The sequence below is a fragment of the Schistocerca serialis genome, chromosome 3 (assembly GCF_023864345.2).
Source record: "Schistocerca serialis cubense isolate TAMUIC-IGC-003099 chromosome 3, iqSchSeri2.2, whole genome shotgun sequence".
Lineage (NCBI taxonomy): Eukaryota > Metazoa > Arthropoda > Insecta > Orthoptera > Acrididae > Schistocerca > Schistocerca serialis.
In genome coordinates this window covers 384,174,991-384,194,229 of record NC_064640.1, presented here as the reverse complement: position 1 = coordinate 384,194,229, position 19,239 = coordinate 384,174,991, and the positions used below count along the sequence as shown (strand labels likewise).

At 41.0% G+C, this 19,239-nt stretch overlaps 1 protein-coding gene across 1 annotated transcript in view; it reads right to left on the bottom strand.

Moving 5' to 3' along the window:
* LOC126471617 (FMRFamide receptor) overlaps positions 1–19,239 on the bottom strand; it is a 721,366-nt gene that overhangs the window by 2,212 nt on the left and 699,915 nt on the right. The window lies entirely within an intron of this gene.

Genomic DNA, 19,239 nt, shown 5'->3' with positions numbered 1-19,239 from the left:
ACTGTAGCGCCTAGAGCCGCTCGGCAACCCCGGCCGGCAAACTCATTTCAACAAGATATTAAGGTCCTGCGGTAACTCAGTCTAGTTCTACACAAAAATTCCGAGTGAATTAACGCCGCCTTGACGATTGTTTAGCACAAATATCTTCAGTGGAGAGTCTACCGCGGTGGCCAAGCGGTTCTAGGCGCTTCAGTCCGGAACCGCGCGACAGCTACAGTCGCAGGTTCGAATCCTGCCTCGGGCATGGATGTGTGTGATGTCCTTAGGTTAGATAGGTTTAAGTATTTCTAAGTTCCAAGGGAATGATGACCTCAGATGTTAAGTTCCATAGTGCTCAGAGCCATTTTTTTCAGTGGAGACACAAGTATATAAGCAATGTTTGGAAAAGAGCACAGGTCACGCTCATCTGCAAGGAAAGGAAGTAGTAGTGATCCACTGAACTAGTCTCCTTCATTTCCCACAAGAACATATTTTTATTTCAAACACTGAGATGTACACTCCTGGAAATGGAAAAAAGAACACATTGACACCGGTGTGTCAGACCCACCATACTTGCTCCGGACACTGCGAGAGGGCTGTACAAGCAATGATCACACGCACGGCACAGCGGACACACCAGGAACCGCGGTGTTGGCCGTCGAAAGGCGCTAGCTGCGCAGCATTTGTGCACCGCCGCCGTCAGTGTCAGCCAGTTTGCCGTGGCATACGGAGCTCCATCGCAGTCTTTAACACTGGTAGCATGCCGCGACAGCGTGGACGTGAACCGTATGTGCAGTTGACGGACTTTGAGCGAGGGCGTATAGTGGGCATGCGGGAGGCCGGGTGGACGTACCGCCGAATTGCTCAACACGTGGGGCGTGAGGTCTCCACAGTACATCGATGTTGTCGCCAGTGGTCGGCGGAAGGTGCACGTGCCCGTCGACCTGGGACCGGACCGCAGCGACGCACGGATGCACGCCAAGACCGTAGGATCCTACGCAGTGCCGTAGGGGACCGCACCGCCACTTCCCAGCAAATTAGGGACACTGTTGCTCCTGGGGTATCGGCGAGGACCATTTGGAACCGTCTCCATGAAGCTGGGCTACGGTCCCGCACACCGTTAGGCCGTCTTGCATTCACGCCCCAACATCGTGCAGCCCGCCTCCAGTGGTGTCGCGACAGGCGTGAATGGAGGGACGAATGGAGACGTGTCGTCTTTAGCGATGAGAGTCGCTTCTGCCTTGGTGCCAATGATGGTCGTATGCGTGTTTGGCGCCGTGCAGGTGAGCGCCACAATCAGGACTGCATACGACCGAGGCACACAGGGCCAACGCCCGGCATCATGGTGTGGGGTGCGATCTCCTACACTGGCCGTACACCACTGGTGATCGTCGAGGGGACACTGAATAGTGCACGGTACATCCAAACCGTCATCGAACCCATCGTTCTACCATTCCTAGACCGGCAAGGGAACTTGCTGTTCCAACAGGACAATGCACGTCCGCATGTATCCCGTGCCATCCAACGTGCTCTAGAAGGTATACGTCAACTACCCTGGCCAGCAAGATCTCCGGATCTGTCCCCCATTGAGCATGTTTGGGACTGGATGAAGCGTCGTCTCACGCGGTCTGCACGTCCAGCACGAACGCTGGTCCAACTGAGGCGCCAGGTGGAAATGGCATGGCAAGCCGTTCCACAGGACTACATCCAGCATCTCTACGATCGTCTCCATGGGAGAATAGCAGCCTGCATTGCTGCGAAAGGTGGATATACACTGTACTAGTGCCGACAGTGTGCATGCTCTGTTGCCTGTGTCTATGTGCCTGTGGTTCTGTCAGTGTGATCATGTGATGTATCTGACCCCAGGAATGTGTCAATAAAGTTTCCCCTTCCTGGGACAATGAATTCACGGTGTTCTTATTTCAATTTCCAGGAGTGTAGATGGGAAAAGTACCCTTCTCAACGGAAATCTGTGTGACAATTGTGGTCAAAATGAATCATATTTTTATGCATTTTTGTTACTTGCTTACAAGTAAAGTTACATTTTGATATACATTATTGAGACTTCCCATGATTGAATCCGTCAGGGCTGTATTTAAGAAGCAATAACTGACTGATCCAACAGGTGGGAGAGCTTATGTGCCATTCGATTCGATAGGTTGTCCCATACCAGAAACCGGCTGTTTAAGAACCGGCCGAGCTCGTAGTAAAAGTATTTGACGCTAGTAACTATGTGGTGAAAGAGTCTTGCTGTTTAGGCGCCGAAGTGAACTGATTTAATAACAAATAATCATTATGTAAGGCAAAGGTCATCAATGAGGTCTGAAGTATTATATACTGGTAAGCAAAACTTAAGGACGCAAGTAACTTTCTCAAGATGTGTCCCTGCCAAGTAATATAGTTCGATGACACTTGGATTCCTCGGTGCATTGCGTGTTCCCCCTTCTCATCTTGTGAGGGTGCGTCCATCATTGTCGAACGTGATCGTTTTGATAGTCCAGGCGCTATGGTGTAGGAAAGTTGTAGTAGTTATTTCCATGTATGATCCAAGTTTCATCCAGCTATGTTACTTGGTGAAAGATACTTCCGTCCCTGAAATTCATATTACGCGTTATTGTAAATTTGAAACGGGCCGAATGTATCATACAGACTTCCAAACTCTTTGTATTAAAATTTAGCATATTGGAAAGTCATTCGCTGCTAGGTTCTGGCAGAGGTAACATCACATACCACTTGTGGTAATCCTTTTTCCAGGTGTACAACGGGGTGAACATTTAAACATACCGATCGAGGTGGCGCAGTGGTTAGACACTGGACTCGCGTTCGGGAGGACGACGGTTCAATCCCGCGTCCGGCCATCCTGATTTAGGTTTTCCGTGATTTCCCTAAACCACTCCAGGCAAATGCTGGGATGGTTCCTCTGAAAGGGCACGGCTGACTTCCTTCCCCATCCTTCCCTAATCCGATGAGACCGATAACCACGCTGTCTTGTCTCCTTCCCCAAAACAACCAACCAACCAATTTAAACATAATTGTCCCTTATGATATGTTATTTACTATGACATTTATTCTAAAACGTCCGCATCTCGTGGTCGTGCGGTAGCGTTCTCGCTTCCCGCGCCCGGGTTCCCGGGTTCGATTCCCGGCAGGGTTAGGGATTTTCTCTGCCTCATGATGACTGGGTGTTGTGTGATGTCCTTAAGTTAGTTAGGTTTAAGTAGTTCTAAGTTCTAGGGGACTGATGACCATAGTGCTCAGAGCCATTTGAACCATTCTTTTATTCTAAAACGTAAACAGTGTGTTTAAAATCGGCATATTAGGGATGAAGATATAAACTGAGTGGTCATAAAGCATAGGGAAAGTTGTCCCATTTCAAGTTGTTTCTTATACGATGCCCGACTATCGCGGTTTCGTGCGTCATATAGTCCGAGTGCGGACGATGTTTGTGGAGTCTGTTAATGAGTGGTGTATACTGGACATGACACCGAGTGTACGGACTTCCGATGTGAGATGGTAATCAGTGGAGGAGGCATGAATCGTATCATGTCACAAATTAGACAAGTGTGGGGACTTCTCAGCCTCAGCAGTGCCTAACTGGGTTTTCAGTATTCTAGAAGCAATGTTTTCACTAGCGTAATTCAGACCCACAAGAAGTCTTTGATGAACAGACGTGAGGTCGCATCTGTACATCAGTACAATGTGATCGACGGTCTGCTGACAGTCCGATCACCGCCGATTTGAATGTGTGGCGTCAGGAACCAGTTTTCACTATGACAGTACCGTAAATGCAAAACACTCACCACAGCCATCAATTTTCGACTCGCGTCCCTTTGCTCGTCAACATCGACCCTGGACCATGGAAGAGTGGTGGCATGTAGCATGGCCTGCTAAATCCAAGTTTCAGTTGTATAAATCTGCTGCCCGAGTGCGAGTTTAGTTATTCCACATGAAACTATGGGTATTGCTTGTCAAAAGATTATGTCAGGGCGTGACTCAGTGTTGTCTGGGATGTGTTTGCATGACCGCAGTTAGGTCCCATTGTACGGCTACAGTCACCAGCGACAGGTGCTCCTTATGACGACATTCTTTGCATCCCTTTCTGGCAACAGAGTACCCTAATAAGTGACGTATCACCGCTCCTTGTTTGCACTTAGGTGACTTGATGAACACTCATGTAAGTTCACTACGATGGGTTAATCTTCTAGATCAGCTGATCCTAACCTGATTATGAACTTATGGACTGCTGTCCATACCAGTGTACGTTCCCCAGCACTAACTACACAAGAACAGTTTTGGGTCACAGTGAACAAGACTGCTTCAGATGTACGACAAATCTTTATTTCTGATCCAACTAGTTTCGTTCTGTTAGAGCTACATTTTCAGGTACAGGTACACAGACTTATTTTATAATTTAGTCCAAACGATAACTAGTAGATGACCCAACATGATGTAGTCCAATGAACTTATCTAGGTGGTCACTGCGGACTTCATGTTGTCACGCCGATGTTAAGCCTTACTTTTCCCATATGGGGATGATGTTCCCTGCATTCTGCTCTATTTTAAACTGGACCGACCTCTTGACTGTTAAGCAATTTTATCACAATTGGAAAAAGAATGTTGGGTCATTGCTTTGGAATAAATTATGAAATAAATCTGTATCACTGAGGATGTGACTCTAAGGCCGTGGAAGTAGTTGGATCAGAAGTAAATATTTATTATACAGCTGAAGTGGTCTTATTTATCATGGTTCAATTCTAATGTTTACATTCTTACAGTGCTATTTTTTTTTACAATTTTGGGTGTTTCACTAGAAGAGATGTGGCTCAATGTCTCTCCAAAACGATTCCAACAACGCTGTGAGTTGATGCTTCGACGTGTTACTACAGTTCTGAGCGCTCACGTAGGAGCGAATCGCTATTAACATCGCATCCAATGCCTTCCCTTGATATTTGGCCAATCAAAGTGTTTGATCAGCGTTGACGTCCTGGGAGACAATACAGTTGGATGCCTCTAGTTCCTGACAGTAAAATAGCATCTCTTTATTACTTTAAAATATCTACACTAGACATCACTCATCAAGCAGTAGCAACTTATGTCAAAACTTTAAATGGAGCTGACGAGTGTTTCTGTTGCGGGAACAACAAAAATAATAGTAAGTGGTACCTGTTTCCCAACGACCATACCATCGCCGGCCACGCATTCAGTGGAAATAACAGCTTTATCCACATGGCAGATTATTTTGCAATAGAGTAATTCTACGACGACAACAGTACAGGCTGTAGGAAAAGTAATGGTAGAGGTTCTTCACCAGTCATGGAGGTAGCACTTGCATGGTTTCCGAAGACATCGGTCGAATGAGCCTCACCTTGTCGTCTTTACTCACGATATCCAAAGTGACATGGATGGTGGAAATGCTTTTGATTCAGTACCACATCAACGGCTTCTAAAGAAAATTCTTCCTCTAGGATATCTAACCAGATACTCGTTTGTATCGAAGATTTCCTGACCGGTGGGATGCAATACGCTTTCCTAGACTGATAGTCATGTACAGGCACTGAAGAGAGCGCTCCAGAGAAATGTAACAGAAATGTCGAAGATCATTGCATACGTTACTCAAATAGCGGACAGTATTAGCTGTCATCTCAGGCTTTTCGCAGATGATATTGTAATGTATGTCGATATTACACCCGGAGGAAATTCCAGTAGAATCCAGTGGGGTCTCCACCACATGTCAGCCTTATGCAGTGACTGGCACTTCCCCTTAAAGTAGAGGAATGTAAAGCTGTCCCCCTCACAAATTTTTAGAGCATGGTATCCTTCGACTACTGGATTAATGAGATACACCCAGAGTCAGTCACATTATAGAAGTATTTGTGAGAACGACGTGCAGGATTATGAAATGTATTGCACGTATGAACTCAGTTGTAGATGAAGTAAGACTACAACACTGGGAACCTGCAATTTTCCTACGAAAGAGATTCTATTCAAAACACTAGGTACTGCCTGGTCTTTCAAGGAAAGGATATTAGGACTGAACGTCGCGACGACGACGAGGTTATTAGAGACAGATTACAAGCTGACAATCGAAAAATAAGTTCTAGGATTCTCATCGGTGCTACAGGAATGTCAAAACACTCCACCGTATAAATTATGAGTCATTATAATATCGCTGCGCGGAGTGTTCAAGGGGTCACTGATTGCGCGGCCCCTCCCGCTTGAGGTTCGAGTCCCCCTCGGCCATTGGTGTGTATGTTGCTCTTAGCAGAATTTAGTTTAAGTTAGCTGAAGTAGTGTGTAAGTCTATGGACCGATGACCTCAGCAGTCTGATCCCTTACGAATTCACCTACACATTATTATATCTCGTCTGTAGTAAGATAATCATTTCTGAAGCATATTCATTTTCATTAATGAAGTCTGTTCCATAGTTCAGATTAAAGTGAATTCTCATAGTGTGTACGAGTCAATGGAAGTAAACTCAAAGGAAACGCATTTACGATGACATTAAAATAATATGGTGTAAATATCCAGTATGAAACTATCGACTGTAATCTGGCTGGCTACGTGTGCTACTAGCAAAATTTTCAGGAGAACGAATTTTGCATTTTCTGGCCGATTCTCTAGCGGAATTATCTGGGACTAATAAGAATGTGAAAATATGATTCATACAGGGTCAATTTTCCGCTCACTTCTATACCTAAAGCAACATTACTTGGTGGATTCCTTTCCTACTGAATGGACCTGACGTGCGGAACTTTTACGCCAACTAGCGCATCAGACTTTGACCTATATTCTTTTTATACGTCATCTAAAATCCCTATTTTGTGAGTAAGAAATCCTTGACATTGTCGACTAGAATCGTAGGATACCACATGCCACTGTCATTGTGCGAAGGCACACAAACGTATAGGATCTTGTTTGCCAACCTATTCCGAAAAGAGTTGATCGTAGGAAGTCTGGGAATAGCTAAAACGGAAACGACGTATCCATTTGACAGTGAAATCGTGGGGAAACTTTTTTCTTTGGGTCGGCTCCAGCTACAAAACGCAAAAACAAAACTGAAAAATGTTACGGAACACCAGAGGAAATATACGTGACGATTAATAGGAGAAACTCTAACACGATTTCCAGCTTCACAAACAAAAAAGACGTCGGAATAGTTGAATGTTTGCTGTAAATTATGAAATATAGCGTCTTCTGAAAACAGTTCAGACAGTTTTAATAGCCGGCCAGTGTGGCCGAGCGGTTCTAGGCGCTTCAGTCTGGAACCGCGCGACCGCTACGGTACAGGTTCGAATCCTGCCGAGGGCATGGATGTGTGTGCTGTCGTTAGGTTAGTTAGGTTTAAGTAGTTCTAAGTTCTAGGGGACTGATGACCTCAGATGTTAAGTCCCAGAGTGCTCAGAGCCATTTGAACCATTTGAACAGTTTTAATAACGTGGAACCCACAATAGAAATGCATGTGACGCAGACTACTGAAATCGCAAATGTGCAGCAGGATAAACTAAAATGCGCTCCTAAGTAAAATAAAGGGAAACGCATTGATTTTGGTGTGACATTATCAAAATGGTTCAAATGGCTCTGACCACTATGGGACTTAAGATCTATGGTCATCAGTCCCCTAGAACTTAGAACTACTTAAACCTAACTAACCTAAGGACAGTACACAACACCCAGCCATCACGAGGCAGAGAAAATCCCTGACCCCGCCGGGAATCGAACCCGGGAACCCGCGCGTGGGAAGCGAGAACGCTACCGCACGACCACGAGATGCGGGAGACATTATCAAAGGTGTATGGTGCTGAAACAACAGGAAATAGTGTTTTGCTGGAAGTAGAATCGTCAAAATATATTAACTGATGAACCAAATACGCACGCATATATTGAGTTTCCTAAAGAAATACTACGCCAAGATGGGCTACACTGATGACTCAAAACATTACGACAACACATTTAATAATATACTGATCTCCTTTTGGAGAGCTTGTGCGTGGCATGGTTTCAACAAGTTAGATAACGCAACTTTGATGGGTAACAAATCAACGTGAGTTTACTATCACGTTTTCAAACCGAAACAGCCCGATTCTGGTCTTATGATGCGGACAGTTATCCTGTTGGAAGATATCACTGCCGCCGGGGAGGATCTCGAGCATGAAGTGGTGCAGATGGTCCACAACAGTCTCCACGTAGTCCACAACTGTCATGACGCCCTCGATTACCACCACATGCCCAGTGGAATCCCGGGTGAATGTGTCTAGTAGGATAACGCTGCCCTCACTGGCCTTGGCTCGTGACGAGTTGCATGTTTCTAGCAGCCGTTCGCTTGGAGGACGGCGTATACGGATGTGATCATTCAGTGTAACAAGAAACGAGATTCATCCTTCCGGGTAACAAGATTCCATTGATCCACGGTCCCAAAACTAAGATGCTGTGTCCACTGCAGTCGTAACTGACCATGTCGCTGCTCCAATATGGCCATATAGTAACTCATAGAGGTCGTCTGCTGCAGAGTCCCTTATTAAATAATGTTCGCTGTCCTGTGTGCTCCGAAACACGTGCGCCAGCGCCAGCCTTATGGTATACCCTGTCGTCGGCGAACGGTCTACCCGCGGGATGCCTTACTCACACGACATTTACAACAGGTATATCTTGCTTTCCGGATCACGCACTGTAACGCCACCAGGCGCCATTCAACCTCGAGGTACACAGTTGTCATAATACTTTTCCTCATCAATACAGAAGCTGTGTTTGCTTCATTTCCAGCTCTAGCCCTCTCCACACTTTTATTTCGTCTCTAATGACCTCGTCATGGGCGGGAAGTTCAACCATAATTTTCCTACCGTTTTCTCACCGTACTTTTTTCTAATGAGAATAGAGCTAACTTAAGAAACGAACCGCTTTAGAGTGTAACAACAAAAGCATTTATTTATATTATCGTGAGTGTAAAATGAGAGGCACAGCTTCTAACAGAAATGTCACACCAGGTCATATGTCACACAACAAATAAATCACGGTGGATCAGACTGATCTTTCTTAACGACAACCAGTGTCATTCACTGCGAAGCATGATTGATCATTTGTCAATAAAATTAATTTTTGTCTTCCACTTCTTCAACTACACAATGGCCTGCGGCAGTGATGTGATGATGAGGATGAAGATCATGATAATAATGACGAAGACGATAACTGTGATGCTCTGTTTTACGAAACACGAAACTATTGTTTCTGGAGGAAGCATTTGTTAATTTTTCTTCATTTATTATAAAATTTAGGGTGTCCTACATGTCATGAACCGTCCTTAGTTATTGACAAACGGTTAATTTAATGGCGTGTGACGAGGGCCTCCCGTCGGGTAGACCGCTCGCCTGGCGCAAGTCTTTCGATTTGACGCCACTTCGGCATCTTGCGCGTCTATGGGGATGAAATGATGATGATTAGGGCAACACAACACCCAGTTCCTATTCGGAGAAAATCTCCGACCCAGCCCGGAATCGAACCTGGGCCTTTAGGATTGACAGTCTGTCTCTCTGACCACTTTTTTTTTATATATAGTTCATTGCTTTTGGTCTGGGCGGACGTCACAAGACATCTGTTAAAGTTGATTGGTGATTCCTTGACTCATTTTTTTTAATACAGAGAGCACACAGCTCTGACCGAACACGCTGAGCTACCGTGAGTGAGTGTCATTCATTGTATTAACTTCCTTTCTCTGCCGAGATATTCAATTAACTATTCTTCACTTTCTCATTATCGTTCTACACTAGCAAAATATTTGAAAATTTTTGAAAGTGAATGTAAAAGTCATAATGTTGTTTAATAGTTGCACTGAGACGTTTCCCTAATATAAATGGTACATGCGCTGCATGTGACGTCCATAAATGTTGGTCATAACAATCTCTGTACCTCTACACTGTACGACAGTGAGGAATTGAGTTGTTCTGCTGTTCTGAGACTTAACATTTAAAAATTTTTTGCCTGTTTCGTGAAGATTTTCCCTGAAAAATGTAATAGGTGTTATATTACTATACCACCTGCCCCTAAGACTTTCTAATATAACATTACAGTGTCAATCTAAAATAACTAAACAATTAGTACACCTAGCAACATCAGATGATTGAAAGTAATCTCTTAAACCAAACAATGGTAAATTAATGACTACTTCTGATGGGGAAATTAAATCTAAATCCCTCAAATATCTCCTCTCATATGATTCTCCCTATTCGTTATATTTTCAGCTACTTTAATCCTATTCAATCAAATAAACTTTTTCTCATTTAAACCTAACCCTATTAAAAAAGCAGAAAAAAGAACAATTGAGATAAAAAACTTAAATTGAAAATGATAACAAATTTATTCTCAACATTTGATCCATCAACTAACATCTTCAATTTATCATTAAATTGAACTAGAACATTCTTAGGACTATTATTAATCCCATCAATGTTCTGACTTACACCATCACAAATTAATATTATCTGAAATAAACTAAACTTAACCTCACACAACGAATTTAAAACACTACTAGGACTAAAATCATTTAATGGAACAACATTCATCTTTATGTCAATTTTTATTATGGTACTATTTAATAATTTTATAGGATTATTCCCTTACATTTTTACTAGAACAAGACATTTAGCATTACCATTTGCAGTTGCCCTACCTATATGATTAAGATTCATATTATTTGGATGAATTAATCATACTAATCATATATTTACACACCTTGTTCCACAAGGAACACCACCTGCATTAATATCATTTATAGTATTAATTGAAAGAATTAGAAATGTCATTCGACCAGGTACACTAGCAGTATGACTAGCAGCAAATATAATTGTAAGACACTTAATATTAACCTTACTAGGAAACACAGGACCATCTATAGCAATAAACCTAATCTCACTACTAATTATTGGACAAATACTTCTATTAATTCTAGAATCAGCAGTGGCCATAATTCAAGCTTATGTTTTCTCAATTTTAAGAACTTTATATTCTACAAGTATATTAAACCAATATCAACAACTCACTCAAATCACCCATGGGTTTTCTTTCTTTAATGGTTGGACATGGTTTATGTTCTTCTGGATTATTTTGTTTGTCTAATATTATTTATGAACTTTTGGGTGGATGAAGATTATTAATTAACAAGGGTATAATTAATTTGATACCTAGAATGGCTTTATGGTGATTCCTTTTGAGATCATCAAATATAGCTGCCCTTCCATCATTAAATTTGGTAGGTGAACTTAGATTATTAAATAGAATTATGTCTTGATCTTCTTTTCGATTTTTTGCTTTAATTTTTTTATCTTTTTTTAGAGCTGGTTATACTTTATATATGTATTCTTATTCTCAGCACCAGAATTATTATTCTGGGGTTTATACTTGTTCTCTTGGTTATTTTCATGAATATCATCTTTTACTTTTGCATTGATTGCCTTTAAATATTCTTTGTTTAAAGTGTGAGTATTTCTTTGTTTATATTGCTTAAGTATTTTAATTGAAAATGTTGTTTTGTGGAATCAATGATACGAAATTTTTGACCTTAGGCCGTGAATTTATTTTCTATTTGTTCTTTGAGATCTTTTCTTTATTCTTTTCTAGAACTATAATTTTATTTTAGGTATTTATTATTTAATAATTGATTGTAGACTTTTTGTTGAATGAGAACTTTTTAATTTGAATGGTTCTATGGTTGTTATAACTTTAATTTTGGGTTTAATGTCTCTTATTTTTATATCTTTTGTTATATATACTTCTTCTTTGGTGATTTATTATAGAGATGATTATATATCAGGAGAGAAGAATATAAATAGTTTTATTATTACTGTTTTAATATTTATTCTTTCTATAGGGTTTTTAATTATTAGTCCTAATTTGATTAGAATTTTGTTAGGATGAGATGGTTTTGGTTTGGTTTCTTATTGTTTAGTTATTTATTATCAAAATGTAAAATCTTATAGTGCTGGTATATTAAATGCACTTTCTAATCGTATTGGTGATGTTGCTATTTTAATTTCTATTGCTTGAATGTTAAATTTTGGTGGCTAAAATTATATTTATTATTTTGATTTCATTTCTAATTCTTCTGAAATAAAAGTTATTACTATATTAATTGTTTTGGCAGCTATAACTAAGAGTTCTTGGCTTCCTGCTGCTATGGCTGCTCCTACTCCTGTTTCTGCTTTAGTTCATTCTTCTGCTCTTGTTACTGCTGGAGTTTATTTATTAATTCGTTTCAGACCAATATTAGAGAATCATAATTGTGGTTGATTTTTACTTTTAGTTGGTTGTATAACTATATTTATGGCTGGATTGGGCGCTAATGTTGAATTTGATTTAAAGAAGATTATTGTTCTTTCTAGTTTAAGACAACTTGGCTTAATAATAAGAATTTTGGCTACAGGTTATCCAAAGCTTGCACTTTTTAATTTATTAGCTCATGCTTTATTTAAGGCATTATTATTTATGTGTGCAGGTTCAATAATTCATAATTTAAAGGATTCTCAGGATATTCATTTTATAGCCTCAATTGTTAATTTTATACCTTTAACTTGTGTTTCTTTTAATGTTTCTAGTTTATCTTTGTGTGGTATGCCTTTTTTTGGTAGGGTTTTATTCAAAGGACTTGATTCTTGAAATTGTTTAAGATGAATTAATTGTTTAATTTTTTTCTTTATCTTTTCTACTGGTTTCACTGCTTCTTATTCTTTTTGTTTATTTTGTTATTCAATATCTAGGGATAATAATCTTTATTCTAGATTTTTTTTGATGATAAGGGTTATTATATTTCATTTGGTATGACTGGTTTATTATTTGTTGCTGTTTTAGGTGGTAGTCCTTTATCTTGGTTAATTTTTCCTATTCCTCATATGATTGCTTTACCTTATTCTTTAAAGTTTTTGACTATTACAGTTGTTGTTTTAGGTGCTTATTTGGGTTATCTTATTTCTAAGTTTGATTTTTCTCATAATTTGTTTTCTTTAAGTATGCTTTCTTTTGTTAGATTTACAGGTTCTATATGATTTATACCTATTCTTTCAATTAAGTTTGTTAGATATGTTCCTTTAAAATTAGGTTATTATTCATCAAAATCATTTGATTATGGTTGAGGTGAGTTATTTGGTGACCAAGGTTTATATAGATTATTTATTTATTTAATTGGATATATTCAAGGTTGATATGATTCTAATTTCAAGATTTATCTTTTAACTTTTATTTTTTGAATGTTTATTTTAGTAATGTTGTTTTTCATATACTTAAATAGTTTATAATTAGAGCATGACACTGAAGATATTAAGGAAGTATTTTTACTTTTAGGTATTTATAAATATAGATATATTATTTTTACAGTGAAAATGGATCAGTGAATTATAGTTAATAATGTAATTCCGAACCAATTATAAATAAGTTAATGTTACATAGGTGGAATCATTTTGCTAATCCTGATAATAGGACTATTGTTCCAATTGGTCCTGTTAGTGGTCAAGGTCTATAGTCTTGAAAAGATGTTTCCCTACACGTAGTATGTGTGCCCATATTATACATAACGGTTGGTGTATTTTGTTCAGAAAGTAGTTTCCTTCGAGTCTTTAGTTTCAATTTTGAAAGATCATATTATATTCGAAGCTAAAAAAAAAGGATGCACCATGAAGGAATTATCCGAATGCGACGGAAATCAGTAGATGTGATATACGTGTACAGACCAACAAGAGATTACAGTTTCAGAAAAATTGGATGACTTATTCAAGAGCACGGTCTTCACAAACTAAGAAAGTCAGTAATGTGTTGGTCCACCTCTCGGTCTTATGCAGGCAGTTATTCAGCTTGGAATTAACTGAGAGAGGAGTTGGATGTCCTCCTGAAGAATATCATGCTAGATTCTGTTCGATTGGCGCGTTAGATAGTCAGAATCCCGAGCAGGTAGGAGGCCCTGTACATAATTCTCCAAACTTTAACTGGGGAGTGTTCCAGCTACCTTGCCGACCCAGGTAGAGTTTCACAAGCCCTAAGACGCGGTGTAGAGACACTCATCGTGTGCGCTCGGGTTTTATCTTGCTGAAATGTATGCCCAGGATGACTTGCCATGAAGGGCAACAAAATGGGGCGTAGAATATTATCGACGTACCGTTGTGCTCTAAGGATACCGCGGATGACAAGCAAAGGGGTCCTGCTAAGAAATGAAATAACTGACCAAGCAGTCACTCTTGGATGTCGGGCTATATGGCAGACGAGACCAGGTTGTTACCCAATCGCTGTCTGGATCGTCTTCAGACACGTCTTCGCTGGTCATCGGGGCTCGATTCGAAGCAGGAGTCTTCACTGAAGAGTCCTGCTTTGAACTGTTTGTATGTTCAATTACATCACATCTACCGATTTCCGTCCCATTCGCATAATTTCTTCGTGGTGAGTCGTTTCTTTTATTGTGTTAGAGTGCGTTTTGATTAATCTTAATCTACTTAAATTCTCTTGACTGCTGTCAAGTGGAATTAAGTGCCCCCGGTAGCTGAGTGGTCAGCGGGGTAGAATGTTAATCCTAAGGGCCCAGGTACAATTCCCGGCTGGGTCGGAGATTTTCTCTGCACAGGAACTGTGTGTTGTGTTGTCCTAACCATCATCATTTCATCCCTATCGACGCGCAAGTAGCCGAAGTGGCTTCAAATCGAAAGAATTGTACCCGGCGGACGGTCTACCCGACGGGAGGCCATAGTCACACGACATTTATTTAGTGGAATGAAGTAAAAAATTGTATAATTCGAAGGCAAAGCTACTGTCTCTGTTACGTATGGTGCCATAAATGAGAAAGAACAAACGTCTGTTCTCCAGTTTACTAGCTGGAGAGAGAAATTCATCCATTACAGCAGACATCCACTCTTCACAGTGAGTACTGCCTTAATTTGGACGCTACTTCCACCTCTTACTTTCCACTGAGGAATAAGGACCCTATTTAAACGTGGATTTTGCGTAGCGAAACAAAGTAGTGGGGAACTCTTTTGTTTTAACATGGGGCGCTGCCGCAAAGAGGCAGTATTTTTTACCATTCTGTTGTGTATAGGAAAAAAGGCGCAAGCTCTTGTGTTCGTTGCCATTATAAATTATACCAGTATAACGACAACTATCCGCAGCCAGACTCATCCTCTGACAGCATTCTGAAGCGAAACTGAATTACCCAGAGCGTTTATGGTAATTCACTCACGTTTGTATGTTAGCTAACGTCTCTTTTTAGTTATTCAATTTACTTAACACTTGAAGTTACATTACTGAACACATTAGCAAAAGAGGAAACGAAATCTTACGGTCTAAAACAAGAAAGTAGCAATTTAAAGGACAGACAGGAGACTCATATAGCATCACACACTCAAAGTTATCAAAATATTTCTCTTATCCGCTGGCTTCTCTTATAACAACAACATACGCCATGGTAGAGATTTTTATGCAAATCTGAATAGCTGGAGGTTGAATGTTAGATGTGACTTCGTAGAGCACGTCATTTAGATGAAGCGCTAAAGGGATGGAACTATGCTTTTCATGCTATATTCCGAAACAGTCGTATGATTTCATTGAATTTCTGTGTATTTAAGTACACTATCATCCTGAAAACCGGCAGTCTACGCTGGGAAGCCTCAGATCTACTAAGTTACACACCTAATTTCGTAATTATTTCACGTGATCAATGATATCAGTCTGTTATGTAAGAGTTACGACAATTCTGAGAGTATATCATGATACTCGCGTAAAGACTATTGCAGATACCCATAGAAACCTTCAGGGAGACACGGAATTGTCAGTACTGTCAGTTACAGAAGACGTGTACTGGGTTCCCTGAACTGTCATCCTAGCCAGTGTTCCTGCCCCCTTCATTGTCGTCTCAGTCTATGTGCGAGAGGACGCATCATAAAATACTACACTCCTGGAAATGGAAAAAAGAACACATTGACACCGGTGTGTCAGACCCACCATACTTGCTCCGGACACTGCGAGAGGGCTGTACAAGCAATGATCACACGCACGGCACAGCGGACACACCAGGAACCGCGGTGTTGGCCGTCGAATGGCACTAGCTGCGCAGCATTTGTGCACCGCCGCCGTCAGTGTCAGCCAGTTTGCCGTGGCATACGGAGCTCCATCGCAGTCTTTAACACTGGTAGCATGCCGCGACAGCGTGGACGTGAACCGTATGTGCAGTTGACGGACTTTGAGCGAGGACGTATAGTGGGCATGCGGGAGGCCGGGTGGACGTACCGCCGAATTGCTCAACACGTGGGGCGTGAGGTCTCCACAGTACATCGATGTTGTCGCCAGTGGTCGGCGGAAGGTGCACGTGCCCGTCGACCTGGGACCGGACTGCAGCGACGCACGGATGCACGCCAAGGCCGTAGGATCCTACGCAGTGCCGTAGGGGACCGCACCGCCACTTCCCAGCAAATTAGGGACACTGTTGCTCCTGGGGTATCGGCGAGGACCATTCGGAACCGTCTCCATGAAGCTGGGCTACGGTCCCGCACACCGTTAGGCCGTCTTCCGCTCACGCCCCAACATCGTGAAGCCCGCCTCCAGTGGTGTCGCGACAGGCGTGAATGGAGGGACAAATAGAGACGTGTCGTCTTCAGCGATGAGAGTCGCTTCTGCCTTGGTGCCAATGATGGTCGTATGCGTGTTTGGCGCCGTGCAGGTGAGCGCCACAATCAGGACTGCATACGACCAAGGCACACAGGGCCAACACCCGGCATCATGGTGTGGGGAGCGATCTCCTACACTGGCCGTACACCACTGGTGATCGTCGAGGGGACACTGAATAGTGCACGGTACATCCAAACCGTCATCGAACCCATCGTTCTACCATTCCTGGACCGGCAAGGGAACTTGCTGTTCCAACAGGACAATGCACGTCCGCATGTATCCCGTGCCACCCAACGTGCTCTAGAAGGTGTAAGTCAACTACTCTGGCCAGCAAGATCTCCGGATCTGTCCCCCATTGAGCATGTTTGGGACTGGATGAAGCGTCGTCTCACGCGGTCTGCACGTCCAGCACGAACGCTGGTCCAACTGAGGCGCCAGGTGGAAATGGCATGGCAAGCCGTTCCACAGGACTACATCCAGCATCTCTATGATCGTCTCCATGGGAGAATAGCAGCCTGCATTGCTGCGAAAGGTGGATATACACTGTACTAGTGCCGACATTGTGCATGCTCTGTTGCCTGTGTCTATGTGGCTGTGGTTCTGTCAGTGTGATCATGTGATGTATCTGACCCCAGGAATGTGTCAATAAAGTTTCCCCTTCCTGGGACAATGAATTCACGGTGTTCTTATTTCAATTTCCAGGAGTGTATTTTTTTAACAAACATCAATCTATGTTTTATGATTAAAACACCAGTTTTTCAGTTCACAATGTTGTACCTGACAATACGTGCCTTACCTAGTACGTTTTTTTACTTACTTTGTATTAAATAGATCAGGTAAATGCAAAAAAAATACCATTTCACAAAACCTAATTATGAATTATTGTCTTACATTGGCGTACATAAGATTCTAGTAATCTAATGTCACAAATTTTAAATTTACGTTCTGCTTACTAGTAACACTTACAGTGCCAAAGATGATGGAAATAAAGGGGAAGGTGAATGGGTCAATGAGTAAATGTGTGTGTGTGTGTGTGTGTTTCCGTGTATACATAACCTGCATAAAAATCAGTTGAAATATGGAAGAAGTTTCATATAATAGTGATCAATGTGTAATAATCAACATTTGTTTCCACGCTGTTTTCAAGATATGTGTAACGACTCCAGCAGCAGTTTTTCGTCTTTCGTGTAATTACTCATTTATGAAATGTAAACATTTGTAGAGAAATTAGGGCGTGTAATTTTAAAGTTTAAAGTCTATGAAATTATGAGCAGTTGTATATATTTCTTTACTGTGTAACACAAGCTGAGGGAAAGATCGAGGAACCGTTTTCTTTCGTTATTTTCTCGCTTACATACAAGTAGAGTTACAGTTCCAACAGTTAGTATGTAAAGCACAAATGCTGATCTGCTATTTAATGTAGAAAAAAACTGAATAAACTTAAAAATGAAACCTGACCGTAGGTGTGTAGTGAAATGGTTAAGAAGCTGATTGAGGACGCAGTATTTAGGTCTCAAATAAGAGGAGTGATAGTACACTAAGGACGATATACAACTACTGTTATTCGATGTTTGTTGTTAAGAGGAAACACTCAAACTATAGTTCCAATGAAAATATCCACCACTCAGTGAACCAGTTTGCGAAAAGGAGTGAAGATAAACGGCCGAGAATGTTAGGTTTATGTATGAGTACTTCCGTGAACTCAGAAACTTTGTTTGTCTTTATTTTCCGGAAGTATACAGACATGTTTCTCTCTTGAATCAGATTCTCGTACAACGGTGCTGAAATTACTCAAGGAAAATTCGAGACTTCTAATACATTTTGGAGGACCATTGTCTTTACGATGAGCTATAGCTTTATAGATTTATTCTACATACAATACAGTATCTCCTACAATGAAGAATTTTTGTCTGTCATAGCCCTTTCACTCGTTTCTCAGAGTACTAACGTCAGTTCTGCCTGTTTGCATTGAAATAAAAAGAAAAGAAAATGTTACCGAGCTTCTCAAAGAGCCTCATAATTGCTAGTTGCGAAACAAGCAAATCAGTACATTAACGCCTTTCACATATTCTATTCATTAAAGCCTTATGACAAACAGCTTGTCATTTAGCAAGAAAGGATTCATTGGACAAAGGCTGAAACTGTGGTTTTCATGCACAACCATCTTTTAGGTGCCTCATTGAGGAACCGTACATTCGTGATAATGCCATATGTAAAAGAGGTAATTTTTTTCTTCTATTGATGTTACTATTGCCAGAGAACATTTGTCAAGTTGTGATGAGCTGGTTTTGCAGTCTCATATATCACTTGTACAGGATTTATACATGCATACATACTAACCCAAAGCAATATGAAAAACTGCTTCTCTAGGCAAAAGACTTTTTTTTCAAAATGTTCAAATTTTTAATTTGAAATGTATACAGAGTGTTCTTGGAGAATGGTCAGTATTCAGGGATATGACAAGAATGAATGTTTGAAGCAGGAACTTCAGAGAAATATATATGCTGTAGTCAAAATGATAAAATACATTTAACAATCATCATTATTCTTTTTTGTATTGTTTAACACAATTTCAGGTTTACACATGTACAAATTGTAAGGCATCCGCATTTTACAGATCTTACATGAGCTTCATC